Source organism: Rhodnius prolixus, unplaced genomic scaffold, assembly GCF_049639745.1.
Source record: "Rhodnius prolixus isolate KJV_2025 unplaced genomic scaffold, Rpr scaffold_7, whole genome shotgun sequence".
NCBI lineage: Eukaryota > Metazoa > Arthropoda > Insecta > Hemiptera > Reduviidae > Rhodnius > Rhodnius prolixus.
The window spans coordinates 14862654-14890598 of NW_027411582.1; the positions used below are offsets into that span (position 1 = coordinate 14862654).

Sequence of the window (27945 nt, forward strand, 5' to 3'; positions counted from 1 at the left end):
TCAAACCATTGCCTCAGCCTTAAGATAATTAATCAAAATGTTCAAAAACTTCAATTAAATTGATTTTTTTATATTTTTTTTTTTTTTTTTGTGTCAGCTAGGAACGTATCCCCTATAATCCCATATAAATTACCATTCCGTATTCACGGTTTCTGTATTCGCGGCATATTTATGGAACATATACCCCGCGAATAAAGAGCTTTTACTGTATACCTTTTAAAAATTATATTAACTTTTACGAAACTCCTGTTCTGCAAGCTCAGAGTAGATACCCTATTTAACAAAACGAAGATTTCATTAATTGCCTACCTTTGAATTAAAATTAAAATCAGACAATGACGTGGTATACACGTCCGAACGCGGGGTAAAACAACCAAAAGTTTACAATAGTCATAATAGTCACTGCAAGCGACTTTTTCTGCAATCTCTCTGGGGGGGCTTACAGATTACCAGAGCATTCTGTGCTCATTCAAAAAATCTTGCACCGCTTCACGTTATGCATTGTCCCTAGTTAACTAGGGGACGCAAGAGCTTTTACAAGGTAGAAAAGAGCTTTGGAATTCTGTGCAAAATGGAATCATGCTCGTACTGAGTTCCTGTACCTCTAATCTAAGGTAAAAACGGGCTTCGCACAAGGGTTCAGAGCTTCTATTTGTGTGCTTAATTCCCCAATCTCTAATGCGGAGACCAAACATGTACCAACCACTTATCATTTGGCTGTTTCCCACCTCAGTTCTATTGGTAAGATAAAGGAAACATCCCACCAAAAAGTATTCTTATTGTATTTTATTAAAATTTCGAGTTTTTTATAGTTAATGGCAATTTTATATTTTTCACAACGAGTATACACGTCGAACGCACCGTAGCAGAGATTTGGTTTGACGAGTATGCACGTCAAACACGCTTAACTGGTTAATTTAATTATAATAAAAATCAGTATTAAATAAAAAAGATATCTTAGCAATATTAATTCGTTTTTCAATTTTTACGTAATCCAGTACTCTAAATTCAGTAAACCTAAGTAAATTTCAGAGGGTGGGTAGCCTTTTCTTCTAAGTCTCGAATGTATCTTCTAAATCAGGGGTGGGCAACCTTTTTCTGTACAGGGCCACATAAGGGTATTGGTTTATTACCGAGGGTCACAGTATATACATTACATATATTTTGTTTACATTTATTTCGGGTTCTTATTTATTAATTGTTTTTATCTATTTATAATACAGATTATTCATTAATTATTATTTATTAACAAATCAACAAAAAACGGCATTAGTTACTTCTATGAAATTGCTTCATATCTTCCTTCATCATTTTTTCTATTAAAAGCCAGACGAGATAAAAATAATGCGATTGTATTCACATTTATATATCACTATAAAATAAATAACTAGAGAAGAAGCGATAATCCGTAGCTTCGACGGCGACAACACGCTTTGTGTCGGTGTAAAAATGGCGTACTAAAAAGTCGAGTGATCATACAAATAAAGAGCGCGGATTACTAATATAAGATTTGGTCGCTGAGACAATAATTGTACTAGCGAAAATTACCAAACTTTATTAACATAAAATTTGAAATATTTTACGATTTAAATTTTTGTTATTTGCCGTTTTGTGCCGCGGGCCGCAGGAAAATGTTAAAGGGCCGCACGTTGCCCACCCCTGTTCTAAATTATTGAAATGATTGTCAAATAATAATAATAATAATAATAATAAGAAATAACAGGGAAGAGATTAGCTATGAGGTTAGCATACTGGACTTCCACGCAGAGGTCCCAGGTTCGAATCCAGCTGCTGACTCTTAGATTTTCTCTTCCTAGGAGCTTCTTACAGCTCACTGTCCGGTGATGGACAGTGTTGTCTGTAACAAGAGAACACTGTCCGGAGGTCGGCAGTGCACTGAAAAAAGCTCCGGGCGCCAATAACCTTAGATGTTGATGCGCCAAAATAATAATAATAATAATAATATTGTAAATTTGAGAAAAGTGATTTTTAAAGCCTCTTTTAACCCACGTGTATGAAAAGTTCGGTTCTCTCATTTGTACAATAAATTAAATATTTTTATCCAAAATCAAATATTACCACGATCATCACTTCATCCTTTCTAATTATTTATAAAAATAAAAAGTAGAATTAGGAAAAAACCAAGGAATCAGATAGAATTAATTGAACATTCTTGGAGAGGCTTAATGAGAATATAGTCTCTTTAATTCCACAGAAAGAGAGAGCTACTGTCTTTTATGTGGCTGCTCTACGGGGGACATACAAAGAAAAATAATAGCAAAAAAGAAAGAAGGTTATTTAGGTTACATAGGTCCTTCTTCTCCGTCCAGGATATTTCATTAAGAAACAAAGGAACCTCTGCAAAAGAAAATAAATGAATACTTGAGTTTTTTTTTTTTTTGTAATTGTAAAATTGAAATGTCTTTTGTTTAATCAGCTCTGTATAATTCTTTCTATTATTGATGTCTGGATTTTCATTGTATCCTTATTTTCTTTTTTTCCTATTTTCTCTTGAATTCTGCATCAGGAGATTGGCACAAAGGCGGCCGACTTTTGGCAGTAGAACCTAATAACTAAACCGCCTCGTATTTCGTTTAATCTTCTCTTTTAAAACTTTAAGGAGATTCGCATTATTGTGTAACCTTAGACTAAATATAGAGCTTTTTTGGCTACCATTTGGTAGCACATCGTGCTAAATTCTACCACTTCTTAAAAATTATTTTATTTTGTAAAATTCGTTATTTTATAATTATTATCTTTATTTGTATAGAGATACAATGTATCTGTTACAAAGGAGTTCAAGTTCACTTTATAAACTTTGTAAAGTGTAAGATCTTAGTTTTAAAATTTATATTAAATAATTAAAAATTGCGTACATATTTTTCTCTTCAAAATTATTAATTAATTTACAAAGTTCTTCTTTAGGATTTCTATATTTGTTTATATGGATTAGGATTCTAAAATTTTCAGTATAAGCAGCTGATAAACAGGCGAACTTTGTTTCCGGATCGTTCTTATTACACATTAAACAATGATCTTTTGGGTTTGGTTGTATAAATTACGTTATTCATTTTAAATTTAATAACATAAGGGCCACCCAATCTTATTTCAGAAAAAAAATTTTATGACTTGAAAAGAAATGAATTTATCTAAATATTGTTGAACAACATTTTGTAATAAATTTTGTGTATTCCAAAATATATTAAACATATAGTTATTTATTTAACAAGTGTGGAAAGTAGTACTTTTCCTCACGCGAGGCAGGGTTTGCACGCACGAGCGAGGGAAGCGAGGCGAGTGCAAGTGCAAATTGCCGAGTGTGAGGAAAATACTTTACACTCGAGTTAAATATTATATTTTTTCTGCAACCATTAGATTTATTAACTAAAAAAATTAAAAATTTCATTTTTACAGTCTACAAAAAGTAATTTATTTATTATAAACATTTATTGTTATATTACAATTATTTACATTACTTACGTATTTACATTACTTATTACATTTTCTGCTGTTTCTTTTATTGATGGAGGAGTGTTTTCTAAACAGGCATCACTAGAATCCATTTTAAATTTCTATAAGGTAACACTATAACCTTTTTAATTGTTATAATTAAAAATATCTAATTATTTATTAAAATATTATTTTTATTTCTATATACCTTTCAATTTTTATTTTATTTTTTTAATATTCGTTTTTTAATTATTTAGTTACGTTAAATAAGCTTATTAAAGTTTTACAGAAAATATTTAATAACAAAACTTCTTATATCAAGGAAGCACAATAAAGTTTTTCCACTCACCAGTGAGGAAAGTGACACTAATGGGAATTTTTCCCCACTAGTGTGGGAAGTTGGGCATTACACAGCTGATTTTAATTGAGTAATGAGAACTTCCCTACATGGTTGCAGAAAAATGTTATTTACTTTATTTAAATCAGTTAAGTGTAAATGTTCCCTGTTTTATTATAGAAATATTAGATTTGCGATATAAGCATTATAATGAGCCCAAATTCTCTTTTAGGCATTCAACTACCTGTAAGTACCAATTAAATGTTGCTTGGATAGAGCTTACTCATTAAAATCAGTCTCTTTAAGCAGATATTTACGTAGTTATCATTTAAGTTCTGTCTCGTGATAATTCTATTAAATTTTCCTTATCTTTTCTTGATAATTATGTAGCTTTTCCTAAATTTTCTTTATAGAAGGGATTTGGAATCCAATTATCATTTGTTTTTTCGGGTTTTGGGAAAATACTTCATGAAAGAATTTTAATCCTGTTAAATGTGCTATTATAATTGTTGTTCATTCTTTTTGGTGACTGATTCATAATTCCAATAGGATGAAAAAATAATTGCTTTTTCAGTCGAGTAAAATTTATTTTGCCGAGCTTTCGACCTAGGGACTGTCTCAACACTCAATCCATGTACAGACAAGACAGAAGACACACCACCCTTATAATGTAAAAATATTACTTTATAAACTAGCCCTGAAGATGACCTAGTCCCTAGGTCGAAAGTTCGGCAAAATAAATTTTACTTGACTGAAATGGCAACTGTTTTTTCATCCTATTGTGCTATTATATTTTCTCGTATATCTTAGAGACAGACCAACCTTATTACTGTACATATTAACAACTTTACTGTATAATATTATTAATTAAAGTAATTTTCAAGAATTATAGAAAAAAACGTTACTGTGATATTTTTATGATTTAATTTTTATGTCCGCCATTATTGATTATTTTGACATTGAGGATTATTTAGGTGGTGGAGTTATAATAAACCGAGTTAAAATAAAGCTTCTTGCGTTTGCTGATGACTTGGCATTGATTGCTTCAAGTCCTCTAGAGTTACAAAGGTCTATAAATGAACTGGTGGCTTACTGCAATAAATGGAATTTGAAAATTAATTTATCAAAGTCTAAGGTTGTTGTTTTCAAAAATGGCGGAAAGCCTTCCAAAAATGAAAAATGGAGGTTGGAGGGAGAAAGAATAGAAGTTGTAAACTCTTACAAATATTTAGGAATCAAATTAACATCCTCTTTAAGCTTAACGGAACATTTAAATGAGAAATTAATTAAAGCCAAAACCGGTATTCACTCAGTTTGGAGAAGTTTTATTTTGAATACAAATGTACCAATCTCCGCCAAAATTCAAATGTTTAATGCAGTGAATAGAGCTATCATGTGTTAACGGGGCACAGGTGTGGGGTGGGAAGAAATATCACCAGGTTGACCGGTTATTTGCTTTTTTTATGAAAAAATTATTGCGACTACCTCACAATACACCGAATTATGCCTTAATATTAGAAACCCAGATTCCGCCAATGTACCTCTACACACTAAAGCTTCATCATGAGTATATAATTAAAGTTTTAAATCTAACAGAAAACAGATATCCGAAGCTTGTGGCGCTTGAAGTTATCAAGAGAGGTGTATATTGGTATCGGGAGCTTCAAAATGTAAATAATGAGTACGGGTTAGTATATGATTTCAAAAGCAATAGTTATAATGAATGGAAAAAGTTCTTTGTAAAACTTAGAGACAGAATTAGGTTAACTATTGTGGAAACAGCTGGTATCAAGGCAAGGAATTCTTTATTTAGTGAGACTTATAAGCTATTAAATTATAATTTAAAAGATGAAGCAGCTTACTTTAATAACAGTTTTAATATAAATGATATAAGCCTAATTATAAAGATAAGAGCCGAGTTATTAAATTTAAATTATAAAAGGTACAATAGTGAAAGTCCACAAATATGTTCAATGTGTAATACAAAAGAATTAGAGTCTGTATTTCATTTTATGGCGACGTGTCCTGTATTGAAAGAATTCAGAAGAATTTATTTCAATGAGGATTTTTTGTCAATGGCCCAATTAGAGGAATACTTAAACGGAAAGAAGTGGGATTTAGTATTGAAATATTGTAGGATGGCTCTTAAGTATAGGCAACAACTTGTGGCTGAATTTAATTTTATTTAAGTTTCTATTTAGTTCTGTGTTATTGTAGCATAAGGTTTATATTAGACCAGAAAATGATTTTAAGTTATTTTAAAGAAAAAATGTATTTATATTTTTCTGTTTTCTGAAAAATTACCCCTCTCCCCTGATGGTTTTATACCAAGGGTATCTGTCCTTATGTATATTTATAAATAAAGACAGCTTATTATTATTATTATTATATTATTGATTATTTTTCGCGTTCCACCAACCAGCAACTCGCGTACCCACAGGTTGGGAAACGCTGCTCTTGCATATCTTTTTCTGGGTAGAACTGAACGAATGTTTCGTTTTGCTAACTTACCTCAAACTCTCTCCTATTTTATTCAAGTCATTTACCCATTCATATTCATTACAATCGATTAGTCATGTCCCTCAGTATGTGTTAACTATTATATGTCCCTTAATTAATAAAATCGAAAGCGTTATAATTCTATATTTTCTACTTGACTTACTCTGTACCCAAGAGTGATTGGTACCATTCACATTACTCGTTGAAAATTCAGTAAATATTTCAATAACTGTTATCTACATTTTACACATTTTGTTATTTTTCCATGCAGTCAAGTCCAATTTCCATGCAACTTGTTGCAATACTATATTATATATTTTAGTGCGCTCTCTCACGTATATTTTTAAATATTTATTACAATAATTAATTGCTTTTGTTTCATCTGTATTTTTCTTCTAAGTTTTTACTTTTTTCTTCGTGAGCTTCACAAAGTTTTAGAAAACTGGTTTTCCTTTCTGTGAAGGAAATAAAGTTGTTTATATTTTTACAGAATTTTGAAGGACACGGGACGCATCTTTTATAATTTGTTTTATTTTTTCATATATTACCTTTTTTTCCCTGCTATATTCTTTATTTTTCTTTTACATAATTTATTACACTCTTCAATGACACCTTCTTTTGGTTGACTAATTGAGAAGGTATTTATTTATTTATTTTTTTTTCAAAGTTGGATCATCTATAAACTTTAAAAGAGCAATTCAACAAAAATTTCTGTAAATTATTCATATAATTACGAGCGCAGTACTGACTTAAGTCCCCATTTCTTAAAGTTTTACTTTAATGACATTCATTCTATCGAACATCTTATCGAAGTTACATTAATGAATTGTGAATCGATTTCATTGAAAGTTCCAGTAAATACTTGGCTGTCAATTTTCAAGTAATTAATTACACTTTGTTCAATCAAATATAGTATGTAAGCAAAGTGTACCCGATATAAAAGGAAATATTGATGCTAATTATAATGAAACCTAGACTGTTTGTATCAATTACGAGGGTCGTTTGAAAAGTCCGTGCAAAGTCAGAGAGATAGCACTACTGGCGCGTATCGAGGTTATGTTTAGTTAGTAGCATCTCTTGGAAGAACACACACCAAGTTTCAGCCAGATCGGTCTATTTCTTTGTGTTTGGCATTCGTTTAAATCGAGGAAGTCGAGTGATTTTCAAAAAATGGACGAAAAAGAATTTCGTGTGTTGATTAAACACTACTTTATGAAAGGCAAAACGCCTCAGGAGACTAAAGAGAAGCTTGATAAACATTATGGTGACTCTGCACTTTCGATTAGAACAGTTTATAAGTGGTTTCAAAATTTTCGGAGTGGCCATATGGGCACAAGTGACGCTGAACGTTCTGGACGCCCTGTTGAGGTTACTACTCCAGAAATCCATGATATGGTGATGGATGACAGAAGAGTGAAGTTGCGTGAGATTGCTAGTGCTGTGGGCATCTCGAATGAACGGGTACATAATGATTTGCATCAACATTTGGACATGACAAAGCTATCCGCAAGGTGGGTGCTGCGATTGCTCACGCTTGACCAAAAACGAAATCGTGTGAAGTATTGCAAGGACGGTTTGCAGCTGTTCCAGAAGAATCCGCAGGACTTTAAGCGTCGTTTCGTCACTGTGGAAGAAACATGGATACATCACTACACTCCTGAGACCAAAGAACAATCTAAACAATGGGTTACCAAGGGGGAATCTGCGCCAAAAAAAAGGCGAAGACCGTTCCTTCGGCCGGAAAGATTATGGCGACTGTCTTTTGGGATTCGCAAGGCGACTATCTGGAAAAGGGTAAAACTATTACAGGTGCATATTATTCATCGTTATTGGACCGTTTGAAAACCGAGCTGCAAGAAAAACGCCCACGATTGGCCCACAAAAAAGTCCTTTTCCATCACGACAACGCACCAGCTCACACCTCAGCAGTTGTGGTCGGAAAATTAATGGAAATAGGGTTCCAACTCGTTTCACATCCCCCCTATTCTCCAGACTTGGCTCCCTCGGACTACTATTTGTTCCCCAATATGAAGAAATGGCTGGCGGGAAAAAGATTTTATTCAAACGAGGAGGTGATTGCAGAAACGAATGGCTATTTTTCAGACTTGGACAAATCCTATTATTCGGAAGGGATCAACAAACTAGAGCAGCGTTGGACGAAGTATATAAGCCTAAAAGGAGACTATGTTGAAAAATAAAAAAGGTTTACCCCAAAAAATTAAGTAGTTTTTATTTTTGCACGGACTTTTCAAACGACCCACGTACATTAAACAAACTAAAATATTCCAGTTCACTATTTGCGTTTAGTTCGAAGCACTATTAAAACTCGATCATACATTGAGCAATATCGTACAGTAGTTTTGCTAGATATCATTTGCTTGCCAATAAATGGTGGAATAGCAATTCCAGAGCTTTTTGTTATTTGCATTTAATTTTGTCTGTTGATCAGCAGAATGCAATTACTATGGTTAAGTTAGGAATTTCCCATCTTCAAATTTTAAAAAAACACGCGTCGCCAAAGTGAATGGACGCTTACTGCAAAGACCGTAAGTAGATGGTTGAAAACTTAGTTCTGTACACTGGTGGGAGCCGGCTTAGTTATGTTTGGTTCATCCAATTGGACTGTTTATGTTCTGCAGTTCTGGTAGGCATCCATAGTTCCTCAAGTTAAAGGATTTAAACATAGTCTTTCTAAAGTTGATTGCAGTGCAAAGTGTGGTGTTAGATGGCTGATTTGCTGAGAAAAAAAAGAATATAATGTCTGTACATTTACAAATAAGGTTCATGTTCAATGATGGTTATGTTCATGTTATGTCCGACTTCTAAAACTATCCTGCAGAAACAGCGATCAGAAATCGTCTTCATTTACAACCTCCTTTGTATAAACTGTCCAGATCTACTCTCTCTTTAAGATCTCCATGCACCTTCTTAACTCTCAGATACAGAGAGTAGATCCTGGCTCCTGGCTTGCGAGCCAGAGGAGGTACCTTTGAAGGCACAGTACATGCTTCACAAGTTGAGTAAAATGCATCATTTGATAAATTAAGGGATAAGATTGGTCCTTTACATGAAAGATATTGATCACTTAAATATGTGGCAGGAGGTTTCCAATTTTTTTTAGTAATTAAACGCAACTCTCCCAAAATTACCAAATAATTATTAAACCTTCTTGTTTGTAACAGATGTAAAAATTAATTTTTAGCCATTTTGTGTATGCTTGAGAACATCTAAAGCTCTTAACATTTGATTTTTCTTAGAAAAATCACTCGGAAAACTACTTATTTCTCGATATTAAGAAAAATACTAGCTTTACTGCCTTGGCAATATTTTTAGTAGAAAGGGGATGAAAAAATACATAAAAATGACCTATCGCGTGCTCTTCTTTCTCTTTGATAACAAGTTAAAAAATTGAAATATGATTAATAAATACCAGATTTTGAAATAGCCTAGCACCTTTAATTTTAAAGATATTGAATTGCAGTTTCCGGTTTCTTTCATAACATTTTATACTCTTTAAAAAGGTGTATATGAAAATGGGGGTCAACTGCGAACCCTCACTTTTGGTAGCGCGTCAGCCGCGTACACGGGCAGGAATCTAAAATCAAGTCATATATTCTGAAACTAGAGGTGACGGGCAACAAATTTTTCCTCTACCATTTTTTGCTCAGATCAACCGGTTAAGCATGAAATGCATTTGAACCGTCTTAAAATGAACACCCTGTATATACGAGTATGTAATTGATTACATTTAATTTACATGTAATTTATTATGTTTGGTTTACAAAAAAATAAAATCTTTCCTGATTCATACAATCTTATTTAGAAGATCCCAATGAAAACGGAATATTTATTGGCTGGTTAGGTTTAACGGTTAGTTAGCTAGGGTTAGTGAGATTAGTGTCAGGTTATACCAAGGTGTTAAATAACCACAACATTACCTCTTCCTTGACCTTTAACTTAACTCGGTTTTAGTATCTGATAGCTAACTAAACCCGTATTTAGTTAATCTATAGCGTTGGGGTTTTTGATTTTTTATCATCAGATTCAAAAAAATATCTGCTTTGAAGTTTTATTTGTTCTTCTCTTCCTGTTCCTGTGATTATAGTTCTTAAGAATACAAAAGGATTACGAAAGGAATCCTTCCTGCCTTTCTCCACAGATTATGACACTAAGTCCTTAATGTTCAGTCCCAAGACTAAACTGTTTGGCAGTTGATCAGAAGACTAACGTTACTTACAGAACTGTAACCAACATAGCCCAACTTTCTGTACATAGATCTTGGACTCAAGATAACTCGTTAAGAAGTTTATGTGATCGTATGCCATTTTATAAATGATCGTTGACACAAAGGACTGTTTTTAGGATCTTAGTTAGCAATATCTTTCCTGAAGCATTGCACAATCATTAATTATTTACTCAGATGCAATATCACAAAAAAACGTGCTATACTTCCACGCACATTAGATAGTAAATACTGTTAGATGCTGAGCTAACATTGAGAAAATGTTGCAGATATTATTATCATCCGAAGAAAAAATTGAAAATATGAAAATGGAATCAGGTTTTGCAAGACTAACGTTAGGAGAGGATGTATTCCAACATTTTACTTTTCTCCCTGCTACGCGTAAATAAAAATAAATAAATACATTTTTGATAGAAGTGGTCCTAGACTTCTTTTTCATTGTGCCGAGCTTTCGACCTAGGGACTAGGTCATCTTCAGGGCTGTGGTACATATTTACATTGTGGTAACAATGATATTAAAATGGATTTGTATAATGTAATGCAATTTACAAAATTTACCATCACACTAAATTCATGAGCAGACAAGACAGAAGACACACCAACTCCTTTAATGATGTAAAATATTACATTGTCAATTACCCCTGAAGATGACCTAGTTCCTAGGTCGAAAGCTTGGAAGAATAAATGTATCACGACTGAAATGGCATTTATTTTTTCATCCAATTGAAACTATGAATCAGCCACCAAAATAATAATAATAATAAAGCCTTTATTTATACAAAGGATATACAAAAAAACATATATGTATATAATATGTACAATATTAAATTAAAATAAATAATTATCGTTCAGATCAATAATATATTACATAAGAAGTATTAAACTTAAAATATTTTACTTAATTGGCATAATTAACATTTTCCCCTAATTTTTTATTTAATTTTTTATATTTTTATTTAAATTTTTAAATTTTTTATTATTTTGCTTATTAATTTATTTTCCTATTTATTAAATTATTTATCTATTTTATTTTTATTTATTTATTAATTTTGTTATTTATTATTATTATTATTATTATTTTTTTCCCCCCTTTGTATAGGCCTTCCCTTACGGGAGTAATGGTCAGACTTCCCACGGGGACCAATCCTACTGGGAAGCAGTCCGCTGCCAGCTCTTTCCATTTTCTTCTCCAAGCATCTATGTCCATCCCACTTGAGATTTTCTCTTGCAGTTTCCAATTCTTTTAATCTCTCCTCTCCCCTCAGTGTCCTTACATTTTGTGTACAAATTCTAAGAACATTCTTGTTTTCCTGCCTCTTCACTATCTTATTTTCCTGTTTTATACTTTTTAATTTTTCATTTTCTTCTGTATTTCGATTGCCATTTAGATGTCCGATTTGTATGCCGTTGTCCTCCGATCGATCCAGTAATTGCTATTCTCTGACCACGCATTGATACGAAACATTTGGAAGCTCCCTCTCTTCTTCCTTTCCTTTCTCGAGTGCATTCTTCGTTCTGAAAAATGTATCTAGGCTATTGCTTCTAGAACGTTTATCTATATTAGACACTTTATTAGAAATATTTTTGCTTTTCCTATTCTTACCCAATTTAGATGGAGAACTCTCCTCACTACGCTGTCTTTTATTTATCGAATATTGCTTATTCCTCAGTTCCTCCAGATTGAAAAAGTTTCCATTTACCACAAGTTTATCATACTTAATCATAACTTTGTCTCCTCTGGTTTTGTGCAGCTGGAAGAATGGGAACAACTCCTTCCTTATCTGTCTAATATTAGTGGGAAGATCTTCCTTTATTTTGACTCCCTTCCACTCTTCAGTCAGAGAGAGCTTGTACTTATTCCTTAAAATATCATTTCTCAGAAGAACTGAGTTAAGCATCACTAGTATTGGGCCATTTTCGGCACCTCCTCTTAATCTTGCAATATTATGAATGTTATAGTCATTAAAATTTAATTCCATTGCACTTAGAATTGCCTTAACTTGGTTCAAAGCAGATATATAAGAGCCACCAAAAATAATGAACAGTAATTAAAATAAATCATTACTCAACATGGGTACAGATTTATGAGCTTCTAATCAATATTTATAAGGGTAGTTTCGAAATTGCGAGCTTCAAATCGTAAATGCACTCACTATATAGGGTGAACCAGTGAGTAATGTCCATAGGCCTTACTGTGTGTAGTACACCTAAAGTGGAGTTCAATGACTTATTGGCCAACTTCATATTTCCCTTTGACTTCCTTATTTTAAAAATTGACTACTGGCCCATCTAAAAGAGTTTTCAATGAATTAAACAACTTGATAACTAACACTATTGTGTGCTCCTGAACACGTTTTCTTGCAAAACAAACGTAATTTCTCATACGAAGATAAAAGGAATCCTGGAAAATGATATACCGTTTGAAAGCCCATTAGACAAGGAAACTTTTACAAAAAAAAGTGCCAGCACCTAGGTCTGATAATGATCACATAAGGGCCTAATGAGTTTTTCTTACAAATTTCGATTACTTTTATTTTTCCAGTATCCAGGAGGAAGATTGAGGCTGTTTGGAGAATAATTTATGCTTCGAAATGGTGTCAATTATTAGAAAATTTCTCTGTCTTTCTAACCGTGTCATCAGAATCCGAATTCGGACTAAAACTTTCTGAGTAATAACGTTTTTATTGGAAAAAAGTAATGATTTTAGAAAAACGTCACTCAAGAACAGTGGAAAATATGAAGTTGGCCAATACGTCTTTGAAGTCCACTTCAGATGTACTTCATACAGTAGGCCTATGGACATTACTAACTGGTTCACCCTGTAGATCACCAAACAAAGGTGTTAATTAATGCTACAGATACACATTCTTGAGGAGTTATTAAGAAAATATCAGAACCAATGAAAAAGTCCAAAAACGTGTAATATGTTACAAAACAAATTTGCTGATATTAAAAATTTGTCCATGTTTTTTTTTATGTTCTGATAGCAAGAAAGCAATGCATGAATCCAGAGTTTGAATCCTAAGAATGCTATTTTGGGAACATTTTGATCGAGTTTAGTTCATTAAGTCACAGTTAATTTTGTTTTAAGAATATGACAGTAAATTCTCTTTTAATGATACTTGAAATTCAAAAAATGGGCAATATATTATTGAACTAACGTTCTATTACAAAAAGAAATTGTCCATCTTAATAGCATTAAAAGTTCTATTTATAGAAAATAATTATCTAAGAGAATTTAAACTTAAGTTTCAATTAAAAAGTTAACGTAATTAATTCCCTTGCAGACAACGTTTTATTTTTGCACAAAATTAAAATTCACTTGACTAAGTTTTTATTGGTTTGATCACAAAGTCACAAAGTTAAATAAAATTAAATTTAGAAAACTCGTGGGCGTCAATGAAACCCAACGTGGGCTTTTAGAAAAACCGATAAAATATGTATATATTTTCAATATTTTTCTTAGGCTTTCTGATTATTTTCCTCTTTTTTACATATTTATTGATTCAATCCGGGCTTAAGAATTCAATTTTCTTTGCTAAACATTTTTCTCGTAATTGGAATAAAAATCTCGAAATTCGATCTTATTTATTCTATTCGTTCATTGGAATATAGTTAATATAACTAACTTATCAGAAATAACCTTTCTCCAAAGAGGTTTTACGAGGTGTGGCCATTAAATAACGAGACTATTGCTGTAAAACATTTTATTTTAAATTTATACATATTTATAGTTATTATCACCTTCAATATACACCACTCCCCTATCCCTACAACGCTCCATGCGAATTTACCATTGTTCGAAGCTGGAAGTATTTTTCTATGAGCTCCTGTATGACGCGTGCCGATTTTTCTGCTTCAACGGACTGAAATCGTGTACCGTTTAATGCAGATTTGACTTTGGGGAACCAGATAAAAGTCACACGGGGCCAGGCCAGGCGAATAAGGCGGATGGCCTAACACTGGGATGTTGTACTTGGCTAGAAACGTCTTGCGACAGACAATGCAGTGTGAGCCGGCGCGTTGTCTTGATGGTGAACCCATGACTTGTTCTTAAGGGTCGTTTTTTCCTTACTCTTTCATGGAGTTAAGCCAAGCACCTCACAGCAGTACGTTGATTGATTATAATCGATATTTTCATCCGTTTTGGACGTGGAAGTGCGACCCGGATTGGTCATCATCTCCGACGTCTTCTCAGCCATCTTGGAAATGCTTGAACCACTCAAAATCTTGCGCACGTGCTAAACATTCATCGCCATAAACTTCTTTTAATAAAAGATAAGTTTCAGTAGCGGTTTTACCCAGTTTCATGTGAAATTTCACGACAATTCTTTGCTCTACTACATGTGTAGTATCATGTTTTCAGCAAAACGGAAACTAACACCTCTTACACGAAACGACGGTTCCAGTCAGACAGATTTCTCTACAAACACGTGAGAGACGCTGCAATCGAAAGAGAAGGCTTCACGCAGCACAGCTGTCGGTCGTTAGGATTTTGCGCATGCATAGTTCTTCTGTAGCAGCATCGGTCTCGTTATTTAATAGCCACAACTCGTATACGGTCACAGAGAGCAAATATATAATCATTTTTTTTAATAACTAATAGTTTTATAACCATTATAAGAGGAGATACATATTTTAATAAATATGTAGCACAATGTTGGCTTTTTGTCTGTCCGAAGAGTAACATTTCATTTACTTAGACATAGCTCAACAAGTTTTAAACTAATCTAGTAGCATTATTCCTCTAAAATCCTTAAATTTGATATATTTTTGGAGAGCACATCCCCTTAAACTTTAATCTAACTTAAATTATAAGAACCATCAATTTTTATATTTATATTTATTAAAATTAACCCAGAAGATCGTCTATTGGCACTCAGAAAAAAAAAAATAGAAATGTTGTTCATGAAAAGGAGTGTCATCTACAACAAGCACGTCAAAAGTGGCTGCTATTGACAACAGAGTAAATGTGAAATTATGGTTAGGACATTAATCGTGGTACTGAAAATCAGGAATCAAGGTGCTCAAATTTTGGATTAAATCAAATTTGAGAAGCTACAGGATTATTCAATTCTTACGAACTATAGGAATCATTGTAAAACTCGATAATGAAACCAAAGTGAAATGAAATGTCAAGATTTCATTTAAAATAAGAAGACATAATCCTAATACAGAAAAATGCCGCTCATCGTAAATATAAAATGAATAAAAAATAAACAAACAAACCTAACCTTGACTTTAAGTGCGAACCAAATTACATTGGGTCAATCTCCAGATAATTCATGGTAATCTAAAATCAATACATCTTCCTTACTTGGTCCTAATGAAATTAGTTCTGATTCTATAAACAATGTCATAAATCACAACTGTTTTATTTTTATAAGACAGCATCTCTTACGAGAGATTTGTTATTTAAAATTAAAGCTTCCAAAGGTGTTGTTCTGAAAGTTATTTTAGCATTTATATTAAATAATTTGTTTCTCATCCTTCTGACTTGTGTTATCTGATTAACAAAAGGGTAAAAACTGGGATGATCTACAACCAAGACGCTTTCAAAAACAGCATTGATGTACGAGGTGTGGCTATTAAATAACGAGACTATTGCTGTAAAACATTTTATTTTAAATTTATACATATTTATAGTTATTATCACCTTCAATATACACCACTCCCCTATCCCTACAACGCTCCATGCGAATTTACCATTGTTCGAAGCTGGAAGTATTTTTCTATGAGCTCCTGTATGACGCGTGCCGATTTTTCTGCTTCAACGGACTGAAATCGTGTTCCTTTTAATGCAGATTTGACTTAGGGGAACCAGATAAAAGTCACATGGGGCCAGATCAGGCGAATAAGGCGGATAGCCTAAAACACTGGAATGTTGTACTTGGCTAGAAACGTCTAGAAAGACAATGCAGTGTGAGCAGGCGCGCTGTCTTGATGGAGAACCCATGACTTGTTCTTCCTTACTCTTTCACGGAGTTGAGCAAGCGCCACACGATAGTAATGTTGATTAATTATAATCGATATTTTCATCCGTTTTGGACGTGGAAGGGCGACCCGGGCGGTCATCATCTCCGACGTCTTCTCGGCCATCTTGGAAACGCTTGAACCACTCAAAAACTCGCGCAAGTGATAAAAATTCATCGCCATAAACTTCTTTTAATAAAAGATAAGTTTCAGTAGCGGATTTACCAAGTTTCATGTGAAATTTCACGACAATTCGTTGCTCTACTACATGTGTAGTATCCATGTTTTCGGCAAAACGAAACAAACACCTCTTACACGATACGACGGTTCCGGTCAGACAGATTTCTCTACAAACACGTGAGACGCTGCAATCGAAAGAGAAGTCTTTACGCTGCACAGCTGTCGGTCGTTAGGATTTGACGCATGCATAGTTCTTCTGTAGCAGCATCAGTCTCGTTATTTAATAGCCGCACCACGAATCTTCGCGAAATTAAGTTCAGAATCTAGCTGTCAGGGTGTTCAGTCAACTCAGGATTAGTGCTGCTAAAAAAAATGTACGATTTATAATAAAAAAAAAAATAACCTATAGCATAGAATTATCTGAATCTTGTAAATTATGCAGATCAAGCGAGGAATCTCTGGGATACATATTTTTAAAATGTCCCTTCTACAGTTTATACCAGAAAATAAATACCTTAATAGTTCTTCAGATACTTCTTTAATAAACATACTTGTATGTGAAAATAAAATTCAAGTATTTTTAATGTGTACAACTGATGCATGAGACTACGTAGTGCTTTGCTACGAGGGTCGTTTGAAAAGTCCGTGCAAAAATAAAAACTACTTAATTTTTTGGGGTAAACCTTTTTTATTTTTCAACATAGTCTCCTTTTAGGCTTATACACTTCGTCCAACGCTGCTCTAGTTTGTTGATCCCTTCCGAATAATAGGATTTGTCCAAGTCTGAAAAATAGCCATTCGTTTCTGCAATCACCTCCTCGTTTGAATAAAATCTTTTTCCCGCCAGCAATTTCTTCATATTGGGGAACAAATAGTAGTCCGAGGGAGCCAAGTCTGGAGAATAGGGGGGATGTGAAACGAGTTGGAACCATATTTCCATTAATTTTGCGACCACAACTGCTGAGGTGTGAGCTGGTGCGTTGACGTGATGGAAAAGGACTTTTTTGTGGGCCAATCGTGGGCGTTTTTCTTGCAGCTCGGTTTTCAAACGGTCCAATAACGATGAATAATATGCACCTGTAATAGTTTTACCCTTTTCCAGATAGTCGATGAGGATTATTCCTTGCGAATCCCAAAAGACAGTCGCCATAATCTTTCCGGCCGAAGGAACGGTCTTCGCCTTTTTTGGCGCAGATTCCCCCTTGGTAACCCATTGTTTAGATGGTTCTTTGGTCTCAGGAGTGAAGTGATGTATCCATGTTTCATCCACAGTGACGAAACGACGCTTAAAGTCCTGCGGATTCTTCTGGAACAGCTGCAAACCGTCCTTGCAACACTTCACACGATTTCGTTTTTGGTCAAGCGTGAGCAATCGCGGCACCCATCTTGCGGATAGCTTTGTCATGTCCAAATGTTGATGCAAAATATTATGTACCCGTTCATTCGAGATGCCCACAGCACTAGCAATCTCACGCACCTTCACTCTTCTGTCATCCATCACCATATCATGGATTTTATCAATGATTTCTGGAGTAGTAACCTCAACAGGGCGTCCAGAACGTTCAGTGTCACTTGTGCCCATATGGCCACTCCGAAAATTTTGAAACCACTTATAAACTGTTCTAATCGAAGGTGCAGAGTCACCATAATGTTTATCAAGCTTCTCTTTAGTCTCCTGAGGCGTTTTGCCTTTCATAAAGTAGTGTTTAATCAACACACGAAATTCTTTTTCGTCCAATTTTTGAAAATCACTCGACTTCCTCGATTCAAACGAATGCCAAACACAAAGAAATAGACCGATCTGGCTGAAACTTGGTGTGTGTTCTTCCAAGAGATGCTACTAACTAAACATAACCTCGATACGCGCCAGTAGTGCTATCTCTCTGACTTTGCACGGACTTTTCAAACGACCCTCGTACAAGAGTAATGTCTAATCTGTGCTCACTAGATCTACAATGTCACTTCAGTCGGTAATACGAACGAATAATTTGTGATTTTGTACTGCCTAGATTCCTATTTGTTATTATATGTTGATGTCTCCCTGAGCTAGCTCTTATTTTGCTTCCTTTCGAATATGATCAAATGAAAAGAACAGTTACGTTGTTATTGAGTGACATTTCCCTTGTTCTTTTTAAGTTCACCTACAGCTTTATTACGTTTAATTTCAGTATAAGTTTCTTTATTTTAATTACTTTTGTAGCTTAATTCTTATAGTACAGTAAAAGGCTAACTCTTTCTGTAAAATGCTACTTTGTATAATAAAGAAACAAATAAATAAAAGACGAGTAAGGTTACAATAGGATATCTAAGGTATTTCGTATGCAAAAAAGTTCAGTTCAGGCCTGAAATATGACTGTAACGGAAACGGAATGATTCATGTTGGAACAATAATTTGTAACATTATTAACATTACAGTATTAGCTATGCGGTTAACGTATTGGATTCCCACGCGGAGGTCCCAGGTTCGAATCCATCTGCTGGACCCTTAGATTTTTCACTTCCTAGGAGCTTTCTTACAGCTCACTGACCTGTGAGCTGTGGATAGTTTAAGGAGAGAACGCTGTCCGGAGGCCGGCAGTGCACTGGAAAAAACCTCAGCTGTTGACGCGCCTTAAATCATTTTAAAATAATAATAATAACGATTAATAATCTTAGTCTTTATCATTGACAATACAAAATTATTATTACCTCAATCGAACTTTGAAGTTAGTCCCTAAAGATAGCTATCAAAACTTGCACAATTAAACTTCTACAATTAACAATCCAGGTCTTTTGTAAACTCTCTTAACAGATATTCTGCATTTATCGTATTTTACAGCAAGCAATTCTTATCATATTATTCCCCCACTTATCAATTTTTATATCTGTAACCTTTAGATAACTATTTACACCAGAATAGTAACAGTGTTTTTTTTAAATCCAATTCGGTGAGATATTTCTCTTTGTTTTTATTATATAATATTTTGATAGTGCATTTTGTTTTTTTTTTACGCGAGTGCATTTATGTTATGTCTGCATTTTATTTGTGCGCGTGACAATTTTAAACAAGTTCTACAACAAATTACTTGACACGTGTCGTTTTAATGTAATGATTTAACCGCTACCAATTGATGTTTTTTTGCTCAAAACATGATGGTAATGTTGATTATCTTGTTAAAACATGCTGTATATGCAACAGGTCAGCATAGTTACGAGCATATAAGTTGTGCTGAGGTAATTTATATTTAGAGGTAATTTAGTTTAAGTAGGTCAATCAATATAAAGCATCTTAATTCAGTCTTGGTTGTACAAAATATCTCATATTTTTATGTACGCTTTGTCTTAAATTTGTTACTAAATTCATTCAAGGTTCTTGCCCTTACAGTATATTGTACAAGTTCTAGCTCTGACCAGTAAAACTATAACAAACTATAAGTAAACCGGAGTAGTAAAACTTATTTTAATTTCCTTATTTCAGTTTTGAACAGTATTTTTGTTCTGCCTTAATTAAGATTTGCGAGACCTGCGAAGCTAATATGTATTGTGGTACTAGGTTCGATTCCCGGTCTTGGGCCTTGGATTTTATTTAATGGTTAATAAAAGAAATTTACAGTAAAGTATGTTTGCTAGTCGCCTCCGTCCACGATAACTAATTGGTAGTTGGACGTAAAGTCGGCCTGAAAAAGTAGGCGATTACTTTACTTACTACTTTACTTTTAGTTAAGATTTTTACAACTGCAGATAAAATCGATGACATTCAGCCCATAAGTGCAGATTGACTGTAACACAAAATGAAATCACTAGTGTGAACGACAGATATCCAATAGTAGAAGACTTAAGAACAATTACAGCAATAGGGGTATGTCTCAGTAAATACTATCACCGACGTTACATACGCAGTTAGTTGCGAAGCCGGCCAACGACGCTTCTGGCTTCCGGCTGGATTAGTAGAGAGGGTGGAAATTGATAAGAGCCTGGACCAGAGTATTTCGTGCAAGAAGAAGGCTTTTTACACTGACATAGAGCGTGAAGTGTTGTTTCATCTTCATTCTGTCAGACCCTGTTCAGGCTGTTTTCTGCCAGGCCCATGCGATCATTCTGTCAGGCTACGATCATTCTAATGGCCGAAAGGGCCTTGCTAATGCCGCAGTAAGTTTAGGCGAGTTAACAGACTTTTTCGCCTGCCTCAGGCCATTAGTTGCCCTCTCCAGCCATTCCTGCGATTTATAAATGCACCTATTCAAAAAAATATTCCCAGTATTTTGTTGGCCACCCTGACAATGCATTTCGCAATGCCGGGATTCAGGTTATCGGGAAAGCTGCACAGAAACCATTCCCGGCTAAGTGTAACAGCTGTGATTGCTTCTTTAAACCTGAATGCCCGGATAATCAAACGAGACTTTATATTGGATGTCGAAGGCGCCACGGTAGCCGAGCGGTTAAGAGACGAGACCTGCAAAGCTAATACGCATTGTGGTACTGGGTTCGATTCCCCGGTCTAGAGGCCTTGGATTTTATTTAATGGTTAATAAAAGAAATTTACAGTAAAGTATGTTTGCTAGTCGCCTCCGTCCACGACACCTAATTGGTAGTTGGACGTTAAGCCCCGCCTGAAAAAATAGGCAATTACTTTTACTTACTTGCTTTACTACTTATATTGGATGTCCAAATCTCGTCAGGATTTCTGAATAGTTCCACACACCCTACTTTGAATAGACTTCAAATAACTTCAAGGACAAGTGGCAGTCCTAGAATGTGACGACCTTGGAATTAAGTATGAAATTAAGTAAAAAAAAGTAAAGTAATCGCCTATTTTTTCAGGCGGGGCTTAACGTCCAACTACCAATTAGGTGTCGTGGGCGGAGGCGGCTAGCAAACATACTTTACTGTTAACTTCTTTTATTAACCATTAAATAAAATCCAAGGCCTAAGACCGGGGAATCGAACCCAGTACCACAACACATATTAGCTTCGCAGGTCTCGCCTCTAACTGCTCGGCTACCGTGGCGCCTATGAAATTAAGTATTAAGTATTCTTATGACCTCGGCTACAATAATAAATTTTGCCTATCTAGTTAACCAAAATATTGAACTTTGGTTTAACATTGTTCACCTGGCTTCTACTTCTTCCGTTATATTGGAGCAGTCAGTGTACTTCCCTAAATCGCGGGAGTAGATCATGATAATGATTCAGTTGAACTAAGCCTACGATTCATCGGATTTCTCTTCAATTTTTTATAAATTCTACTAAGGAAAGGAGGTAACGACGATCCTCTTTCTTTAATAAATCACAGACCTCTTTTGTCAGCTGAGAAGTAAGAGGTCTGTCCGTGTTTAAAGATAGAAGAATATGGCGAGATTTACTTCCCGCAAAGGAAATGACTAAGAGTACGGTAGAATGGGAATGATGGTTCCAGTAGAAGTTATGGTGGCAGCACTGGGCGAGGTTTGTCAGCATGCCCCAGTCAGAGTAGACATGGCAATTGCCTCGACACTTCATTTTCTTAAACACTAAGCGTTTTCTCACTGGGGATGGCCGGGCTCTCACCCACAGCAACCAACCCGTTTCCACTTTACCTCTGGTCTGTTCTTCAAGTATAAAACAGTCACCCTGTTTCAACCATATAATACAACGTTGTCTTGTAATAAAAGCGTTCCTCAACTCGTTTCCCCTCAACCAGCTTTCTTGTTCCATAGTTTCTCATCCAGGAGAAAAAGTGAAAGATGAAAGTAAAAAAGCAAGAAGTGGTGACCTTTATTACTTCGCTTCTGATCCCCGTTTGTCAGCCATCCAGTTTTTTTAGAAGCTAAACTATTTTTAGAACTTATCAAATCTTTCAACAGCAAAGAAAATGAAATTCTGGTCTGTTCATAGTTTTTTTTCTTTTTCAAAGTTAATTTATTCATTTTCAGACTTACAAAGCTTTGGTAAGTTTGGCGAAAACTCCTTTTTAAAGCAGAAACAAACAAAGTTTGTCCACTTTTCAACATCTGTAAAGTTCTGCTTGAATTTAAAAAGTTCTCTTTCTTTCACCTATTTCAAGCAACTTTTACCATACAATTTCCTAAGTTTTATATTTTGTATTTTCACGTAGAAATAAATTTTTCACCCTGAAAACCGGAAAAGTAGTCTTGAAAAATGCATCCAAATGTTTTTGTATGACTCCTGAAGCACAACTCAAAATCGTAGGTGGTCCAAATGTCATACTTAGAACGCTGGAAGTGCCAATTAACATAAAGAATTTTTAATATTTTATGATTTACTCTCAAAAGGCTCCTAGGGTTTTATTCAAACTTCATACAGTGCTCACAAACATAAACAAATCCATAAACAAATCTACCTACAACTTAAATTATAAACCTTTTTCCGTAAAATTTGGAGTTGATAGATTAACAGTACCATTTTTCTGTTAAGGTAAGGTCTCTTGTGTTCTGTTAAAAGTAAAAAAAAATATTGGGTTGATAATAATTTGTCAAATAGTTGTGAGAAGAAGTCATGGGAGTGATTTATTTTTAATTAGATCTTTTAATTCTCGTTAGTAAATAATGGAAAATAACTAAATTAAAATTCAATAATCAAAGATACAGATTGTTTGATAAGTGATTCCAACTCTCTTAACAAAATCAAAGGTATGTAATTGAACAATATTATTATCAGGCATTCTATTTATTAGTGGCAAAATTTGTTTCTAATTCCCCTAAATGTGTTTAAATATTTGATTGTTATTAACATTTAAGGCAGCTTGACTAATTGTAAACATTCTTATTTACATTTTTAATTTAAATTGGAGGCTTTAACTATATTAGATTCTGTTTCCTAAAGATGTTTAAGTTTCTTTATTATGTTTAATATAAATCAATCAATTAAAAGAATAAATAAATAACAGCCTTATTTCTCTTTATGTTAACTTTGTTAAGAGATTCTTTAATAACAAGATCTTTGTTAAGAGATTCTTTAATAGCAAGAACTTTGTTAGGAGATTCTTTAATAACAAGAACTTTGTTAAGAGATTCTTTAATAGCAAGAACTTTGTTAAGATATTCTTTAATAACAAGAACTTTGTTAAGAGATTCTTTAATAGCAAGAACTTTGTTAAGAGATTCTTTAATAGCAAGAACTTTGTTAGGAGATTCTTTAATAACAAGAACTTTGTTAAGAGATTCTTTAATAGCAAGAACTTTGTTAAGATATTCTTTAATAACAAGAACTTTGTTAAGAGATTCTTTAATAGCAAGAACTTTGTTAAGAGATTCTTTAATAACAAGAACTTTGTTAAGAGATTCTTTAATAACAAGAACTTTGTTAAGAGATTCTTTAATAGCAAGAACTTTGTTAAGAGATTCTTTAATAGCAAGAACTTTGTTAAGAGATTCTTTAATAGCAAGAACTTTGTTAAGAGAAATCATGTTGCCAAAATTGTTGTTTTCCAATTTTGCCGGAAATACAAATGTGATTGAATTGAACGTTCCCAACTTCTAATGAATTTTTAGACTGTCAACTAATTTATAGTTTGTTCCGTGAAACAATCTGTGACTTATTTTATCTTGGATGTATAACAGCTGTTTATGGATGTTTCGCTTTCGTTCATTGATCTGTGTTCTTAACATGAGCTTTATTTTGTATCATCTGTTCGGTAACAGTTAGTTGTATATTGAGGGTCCATCATGCTTCTGGTTAGGATAAGAAGGGTCATCAACATTGAAGAGGCGAAGTGTACTTCCTTTCCCAGACAATACAGACCCATCAAGCCCTTTACATTATTAACCTGCTGCAGAGTAATAAAAATACCTGGACTATAACTTTGATGCGCTATCCACTCATTCCATAAATAACATCAATGCTAGAAAAATAAATACTGGATTATAAAAAAGCTATGAGATGTTTTGTTAACTGATTATCCTATATGAGAAGGAATCCTAATTAAAGCTTTATAGACTTTGAAAAGCTTAAGTACAACTCAATAAAATTTAACTAAATGTACTCAAAAGCTAAATAAATTTGTTTATGATGTAATTAATACTTTATATTGCTTGTAACTTGTACATCAACTTCATTATGTGAAGATTTAATTAATGTTTATTGATAACATACTGTCAAAAACTGGACATCAACATATCAAAGGTTCAGGAGATTAATAGGTTTTTATTAGTTTTCTGCCCTCATTAAACTGGCTGAGGAGGTGGTGGTCATAAAATTAATTAATTCTAATACGTAATTATTCTAGATTATAGTATATTAATTCCTGACCACCAGTTCGGTTTTCGGAATTGCCACTCGACTGTTCTCCAGGCACATTGAGTTGTGGATGTAATCGCTACTTCCCTTGAATTAAAGCAGTATTGCCCGGGTGTCTTTCTTGGCATATCTCAGGCATTCGTCCGGGTATGGCACGCAGGACTCCTTTATAAACTCAAACGCTATTTTGGGGTCTCCAAGTGTCTTAAGACTGCGGCCAGTCTTAAACTATGGGTGCAGACTAGGTCTCAGGAGTAGTGGCTTGCCACCACAGGGCAGAGACAGGCGAAGGAGTTCATAATGGGCTATTCGCCAAGGCTGACTGCAGAATTAATCCGTCAAGGCCGTGGGGGCTAAACTCAATTGTAGGCCTATTAACTGGGCCACTGCAGGCTCAGAAAAAACATGATATCCTTTGTAGGTTCTGTCAGGAAGAGGAGGAAACGGCACTGCACGTGTTGTGTCAGTGTGAGGGGCTTGTCCTGGCTAAGGATGTAACTTCTCGGGGAGGAAAAACCAAGGCCCTGTGAGCTTTACCCAAGAGTCGCTCTCCAGCATTAAGAGTCTGATTAAACGGACGGGTCTGGAGGGCGAGCTCTAAAGTCGTGGAGCTACAATAGATCCAAAGGGGCCTTAAGGGCCTCCATATTAGAATCTTATCTAAACTCAAACGCCTACTGTCCTCTACCTTTTATCTCATTCTTAAGTTTTATCTCTCTGACCGTTTCTTCCAAGTCAAACAAGGTTCTTCTTCTTCTTCTCTTATCCTTCCAATACTCGCTGGAGTTCCTCAAGGAAGCATTCTAGCCCCCCTTACTTTATATTCTCTATACTGCTGACCTACCAACTCACCCGACTACAATTACTTTCACATTCGCCGGCGATACACTGCAATTCTATCTCCTCATCTGGATCCTGTAATAGCAAGCCGTGCACTCCAATCACACCTAAATCTTCTCGAGCCTTGGCTGCAAAAGTGGAGAATCAAAGTGAATGAATTGAAATCTAAATACATAGTATTCACTCTAAACAGGAAAACTCTCCCTCCTCTCTCCTTCCACAATACTTCTATATCAATCACTAACCAAGTACGATATCTCGGACTACATCTTGACAAACGACTAACTTGGAACCCTCACACGAGACTCAAACGAATTGACCTCAATCTCAGGTATAAAATGTTGAAAAGGCTACTCGACAAACGTTCAAAACTGACCCTGACGAACTAAAGAAAACTACATACCGCTCTACTTGTCCCAATATAGACGTACGGAATACAACTCTACGTAAGCGCCAAAAAATTGAACAACAACCGACTTCAGACCTTACAATCAAAAATTCTAAGAACAATAGTTAACGCTCCCTTCTACGTCTCCAATCATACTATATACTCTAATCTAAACATTCCTCTCGTCTCTGAAATAGCCCCACTTTCGGATACACAAAACTCCACTCAAATCTACACAGTCATTACAAACCCTCTGATCCCACATGTCTACTACAAGCACTTCCTTCAAATCCACAGCGCAGACTAAAGCGGCGGTGGCCTGTGCGATCATCTCAACATATAACACTGGATCTCCTAGGATAGTTGCAGTGTAAGCTTGCCAATCTGGCGGACAAACGGCTTCCATCACTGGATGGTCATCGTTCACTCCACTCACGCCTCTTGGCGCACATGATGCATGTGTATTTGCGCTGTCCTTCTCCCCATCTCTTTTGCTTATTGTGATTAATTACAGTCGCAAAATAAATGAACAAATAAAAAAAAAAGATATAGTATATCTTGCCTGCTTAGTTCTCAAAAGAATCTGCTCTCTAGTTTAACGCTGTATTAAAACGTCAAATAATGATGTTTAATTAAACAAAATGGCAGGCAGCATACAGATTCAGTTCTAGTAATAAATTTTTTTCAAATCTCTCGAATAATATCAGAAAGTACTGCCTGTTTTTAATTTGTCTTTGTTTTCAACCATAGAACTTAGTTCACTTCCTTGAACTTTTCGCTTTCAAAGTAAATCGTTTTGTAATAAATATAAAACAAGTTTGTTCCATCGAAATAATTGGTTCATTGTTTATTCTGTAAAATTTATTTTTAGTTCTGGTTTTTCACACTAAATCTTTATCTTCTTTGCGTAGGTTTTTTTAAATTTTTATTCCTAATCAGATAATTCGAATTATGGCATGGCGTTCAGCTAAACAACTTAAGTTTGTACGTAAAAATACTTCTTAAAAAAAAATAAATTTAGATGGTTACAAACCACTAACTAGTACCTAAGGTTCGTGAAGTCATTCCTCAACTAGTAATTCAATCTGGTCTGACGCCCTGAAGAGGAAATTGACGGTTCTAGTTGAACACTTGTGTGGAATTAGACGTTTTTATCTCTACATATTATTAAATCATTCTAGTTATTTTATCGCTTTACTTTTGACGGTAAAGTTGAGCTGTTTTATTTGAATTGCAGGTATAATAGTACCTGTATATGGGACTTGAAGTACGAGGGTCGTTTGAGAAGTCCGTGCAAAAATAAAAACTACTTAATTTTTTGGGGTAAACCTTTTTTATTTTTCAACATAGTCTCCTTTTAGGCTTATACACTTCGTCCAACGCTGCTCTAGTTTGTTGATCCCTTCCGAATAATAGGATTTGTCCAAGTCTGAAAAATAGCCATTCGTTTCTGCAATCACCTCCTCGTTTGAATAAAATCTTTTTCCCGCCAGCCATTTCTTCATATTGGGGAAGAAATAGTAGTCCGAGGGAGCCAAGTCCGGAGAATAGGGGGGATGTGAAACGAGTTGGAACCCTATTTCCATTAATTTTGCGACCACAACTGCTGAGGTGTGAGCTGGTGCGTTGTCGTGATGGAAAAGGACTTTTTTGTGGGCCAATCGTGGGCGTTTTTCTTGCAGCTCGGTTTTCAAACGGTCCAATAACGATGAATAATATGCACCTATAATAGTTTTACCCTTTTCCAGATAGTCGATGAGGATTATTCCTTGCGAATCCCAAAAGACAGTCGCCATAATCTTTCCGGCCGAAGGAACGGTC

At 34.6% G+C, this 27945-nt stretch overlaps 1 protein-coding gene and 1 long non-coding RNA gene across 11 annotated transcripts in view; one reads left to right on the forward strand and one right to left on the reverse strand.

Annotated features, from left to right (window-relative positions):
* Positions 1-27945, forward strand: part of LOC141447041 (5-hydroxytryptamine receptor 1-like) — a 590328-nt gene that overhangs the window by 343963 nt on the left and 218420 nt on the right. The window contains exon 1 of one of the 10 annotated variants that reach the window (XM_074114191.1): positions 19721-19895. The exons of the other annotated variants lie outside the window; for them this stretch is intronic. The gene's annotated coding sequence lies outside the window, so the exon portion shown is untranslated. Of the gene's footprint in view, positions 1-19720; positions 19896-27945 lie in introns of those variants that run through there. 10 annotated transcript variants of the gene reach the window in all.
* LOC141447049 (uncharacterized) lies at positions 11219-19487 on the reverse strand. Its single transcript, XR_012454099.1, has 5 exons — positions 19371-19487; positions 19096-19292; positions 15764-15873; positions 12133-12528; positions 11219-12044 (listed from the first exon to the last, which is right to left on the reverse strand). It is a non-coding gene; the product is annotated as an uncharacterized lncRNA (long non-coding RNA).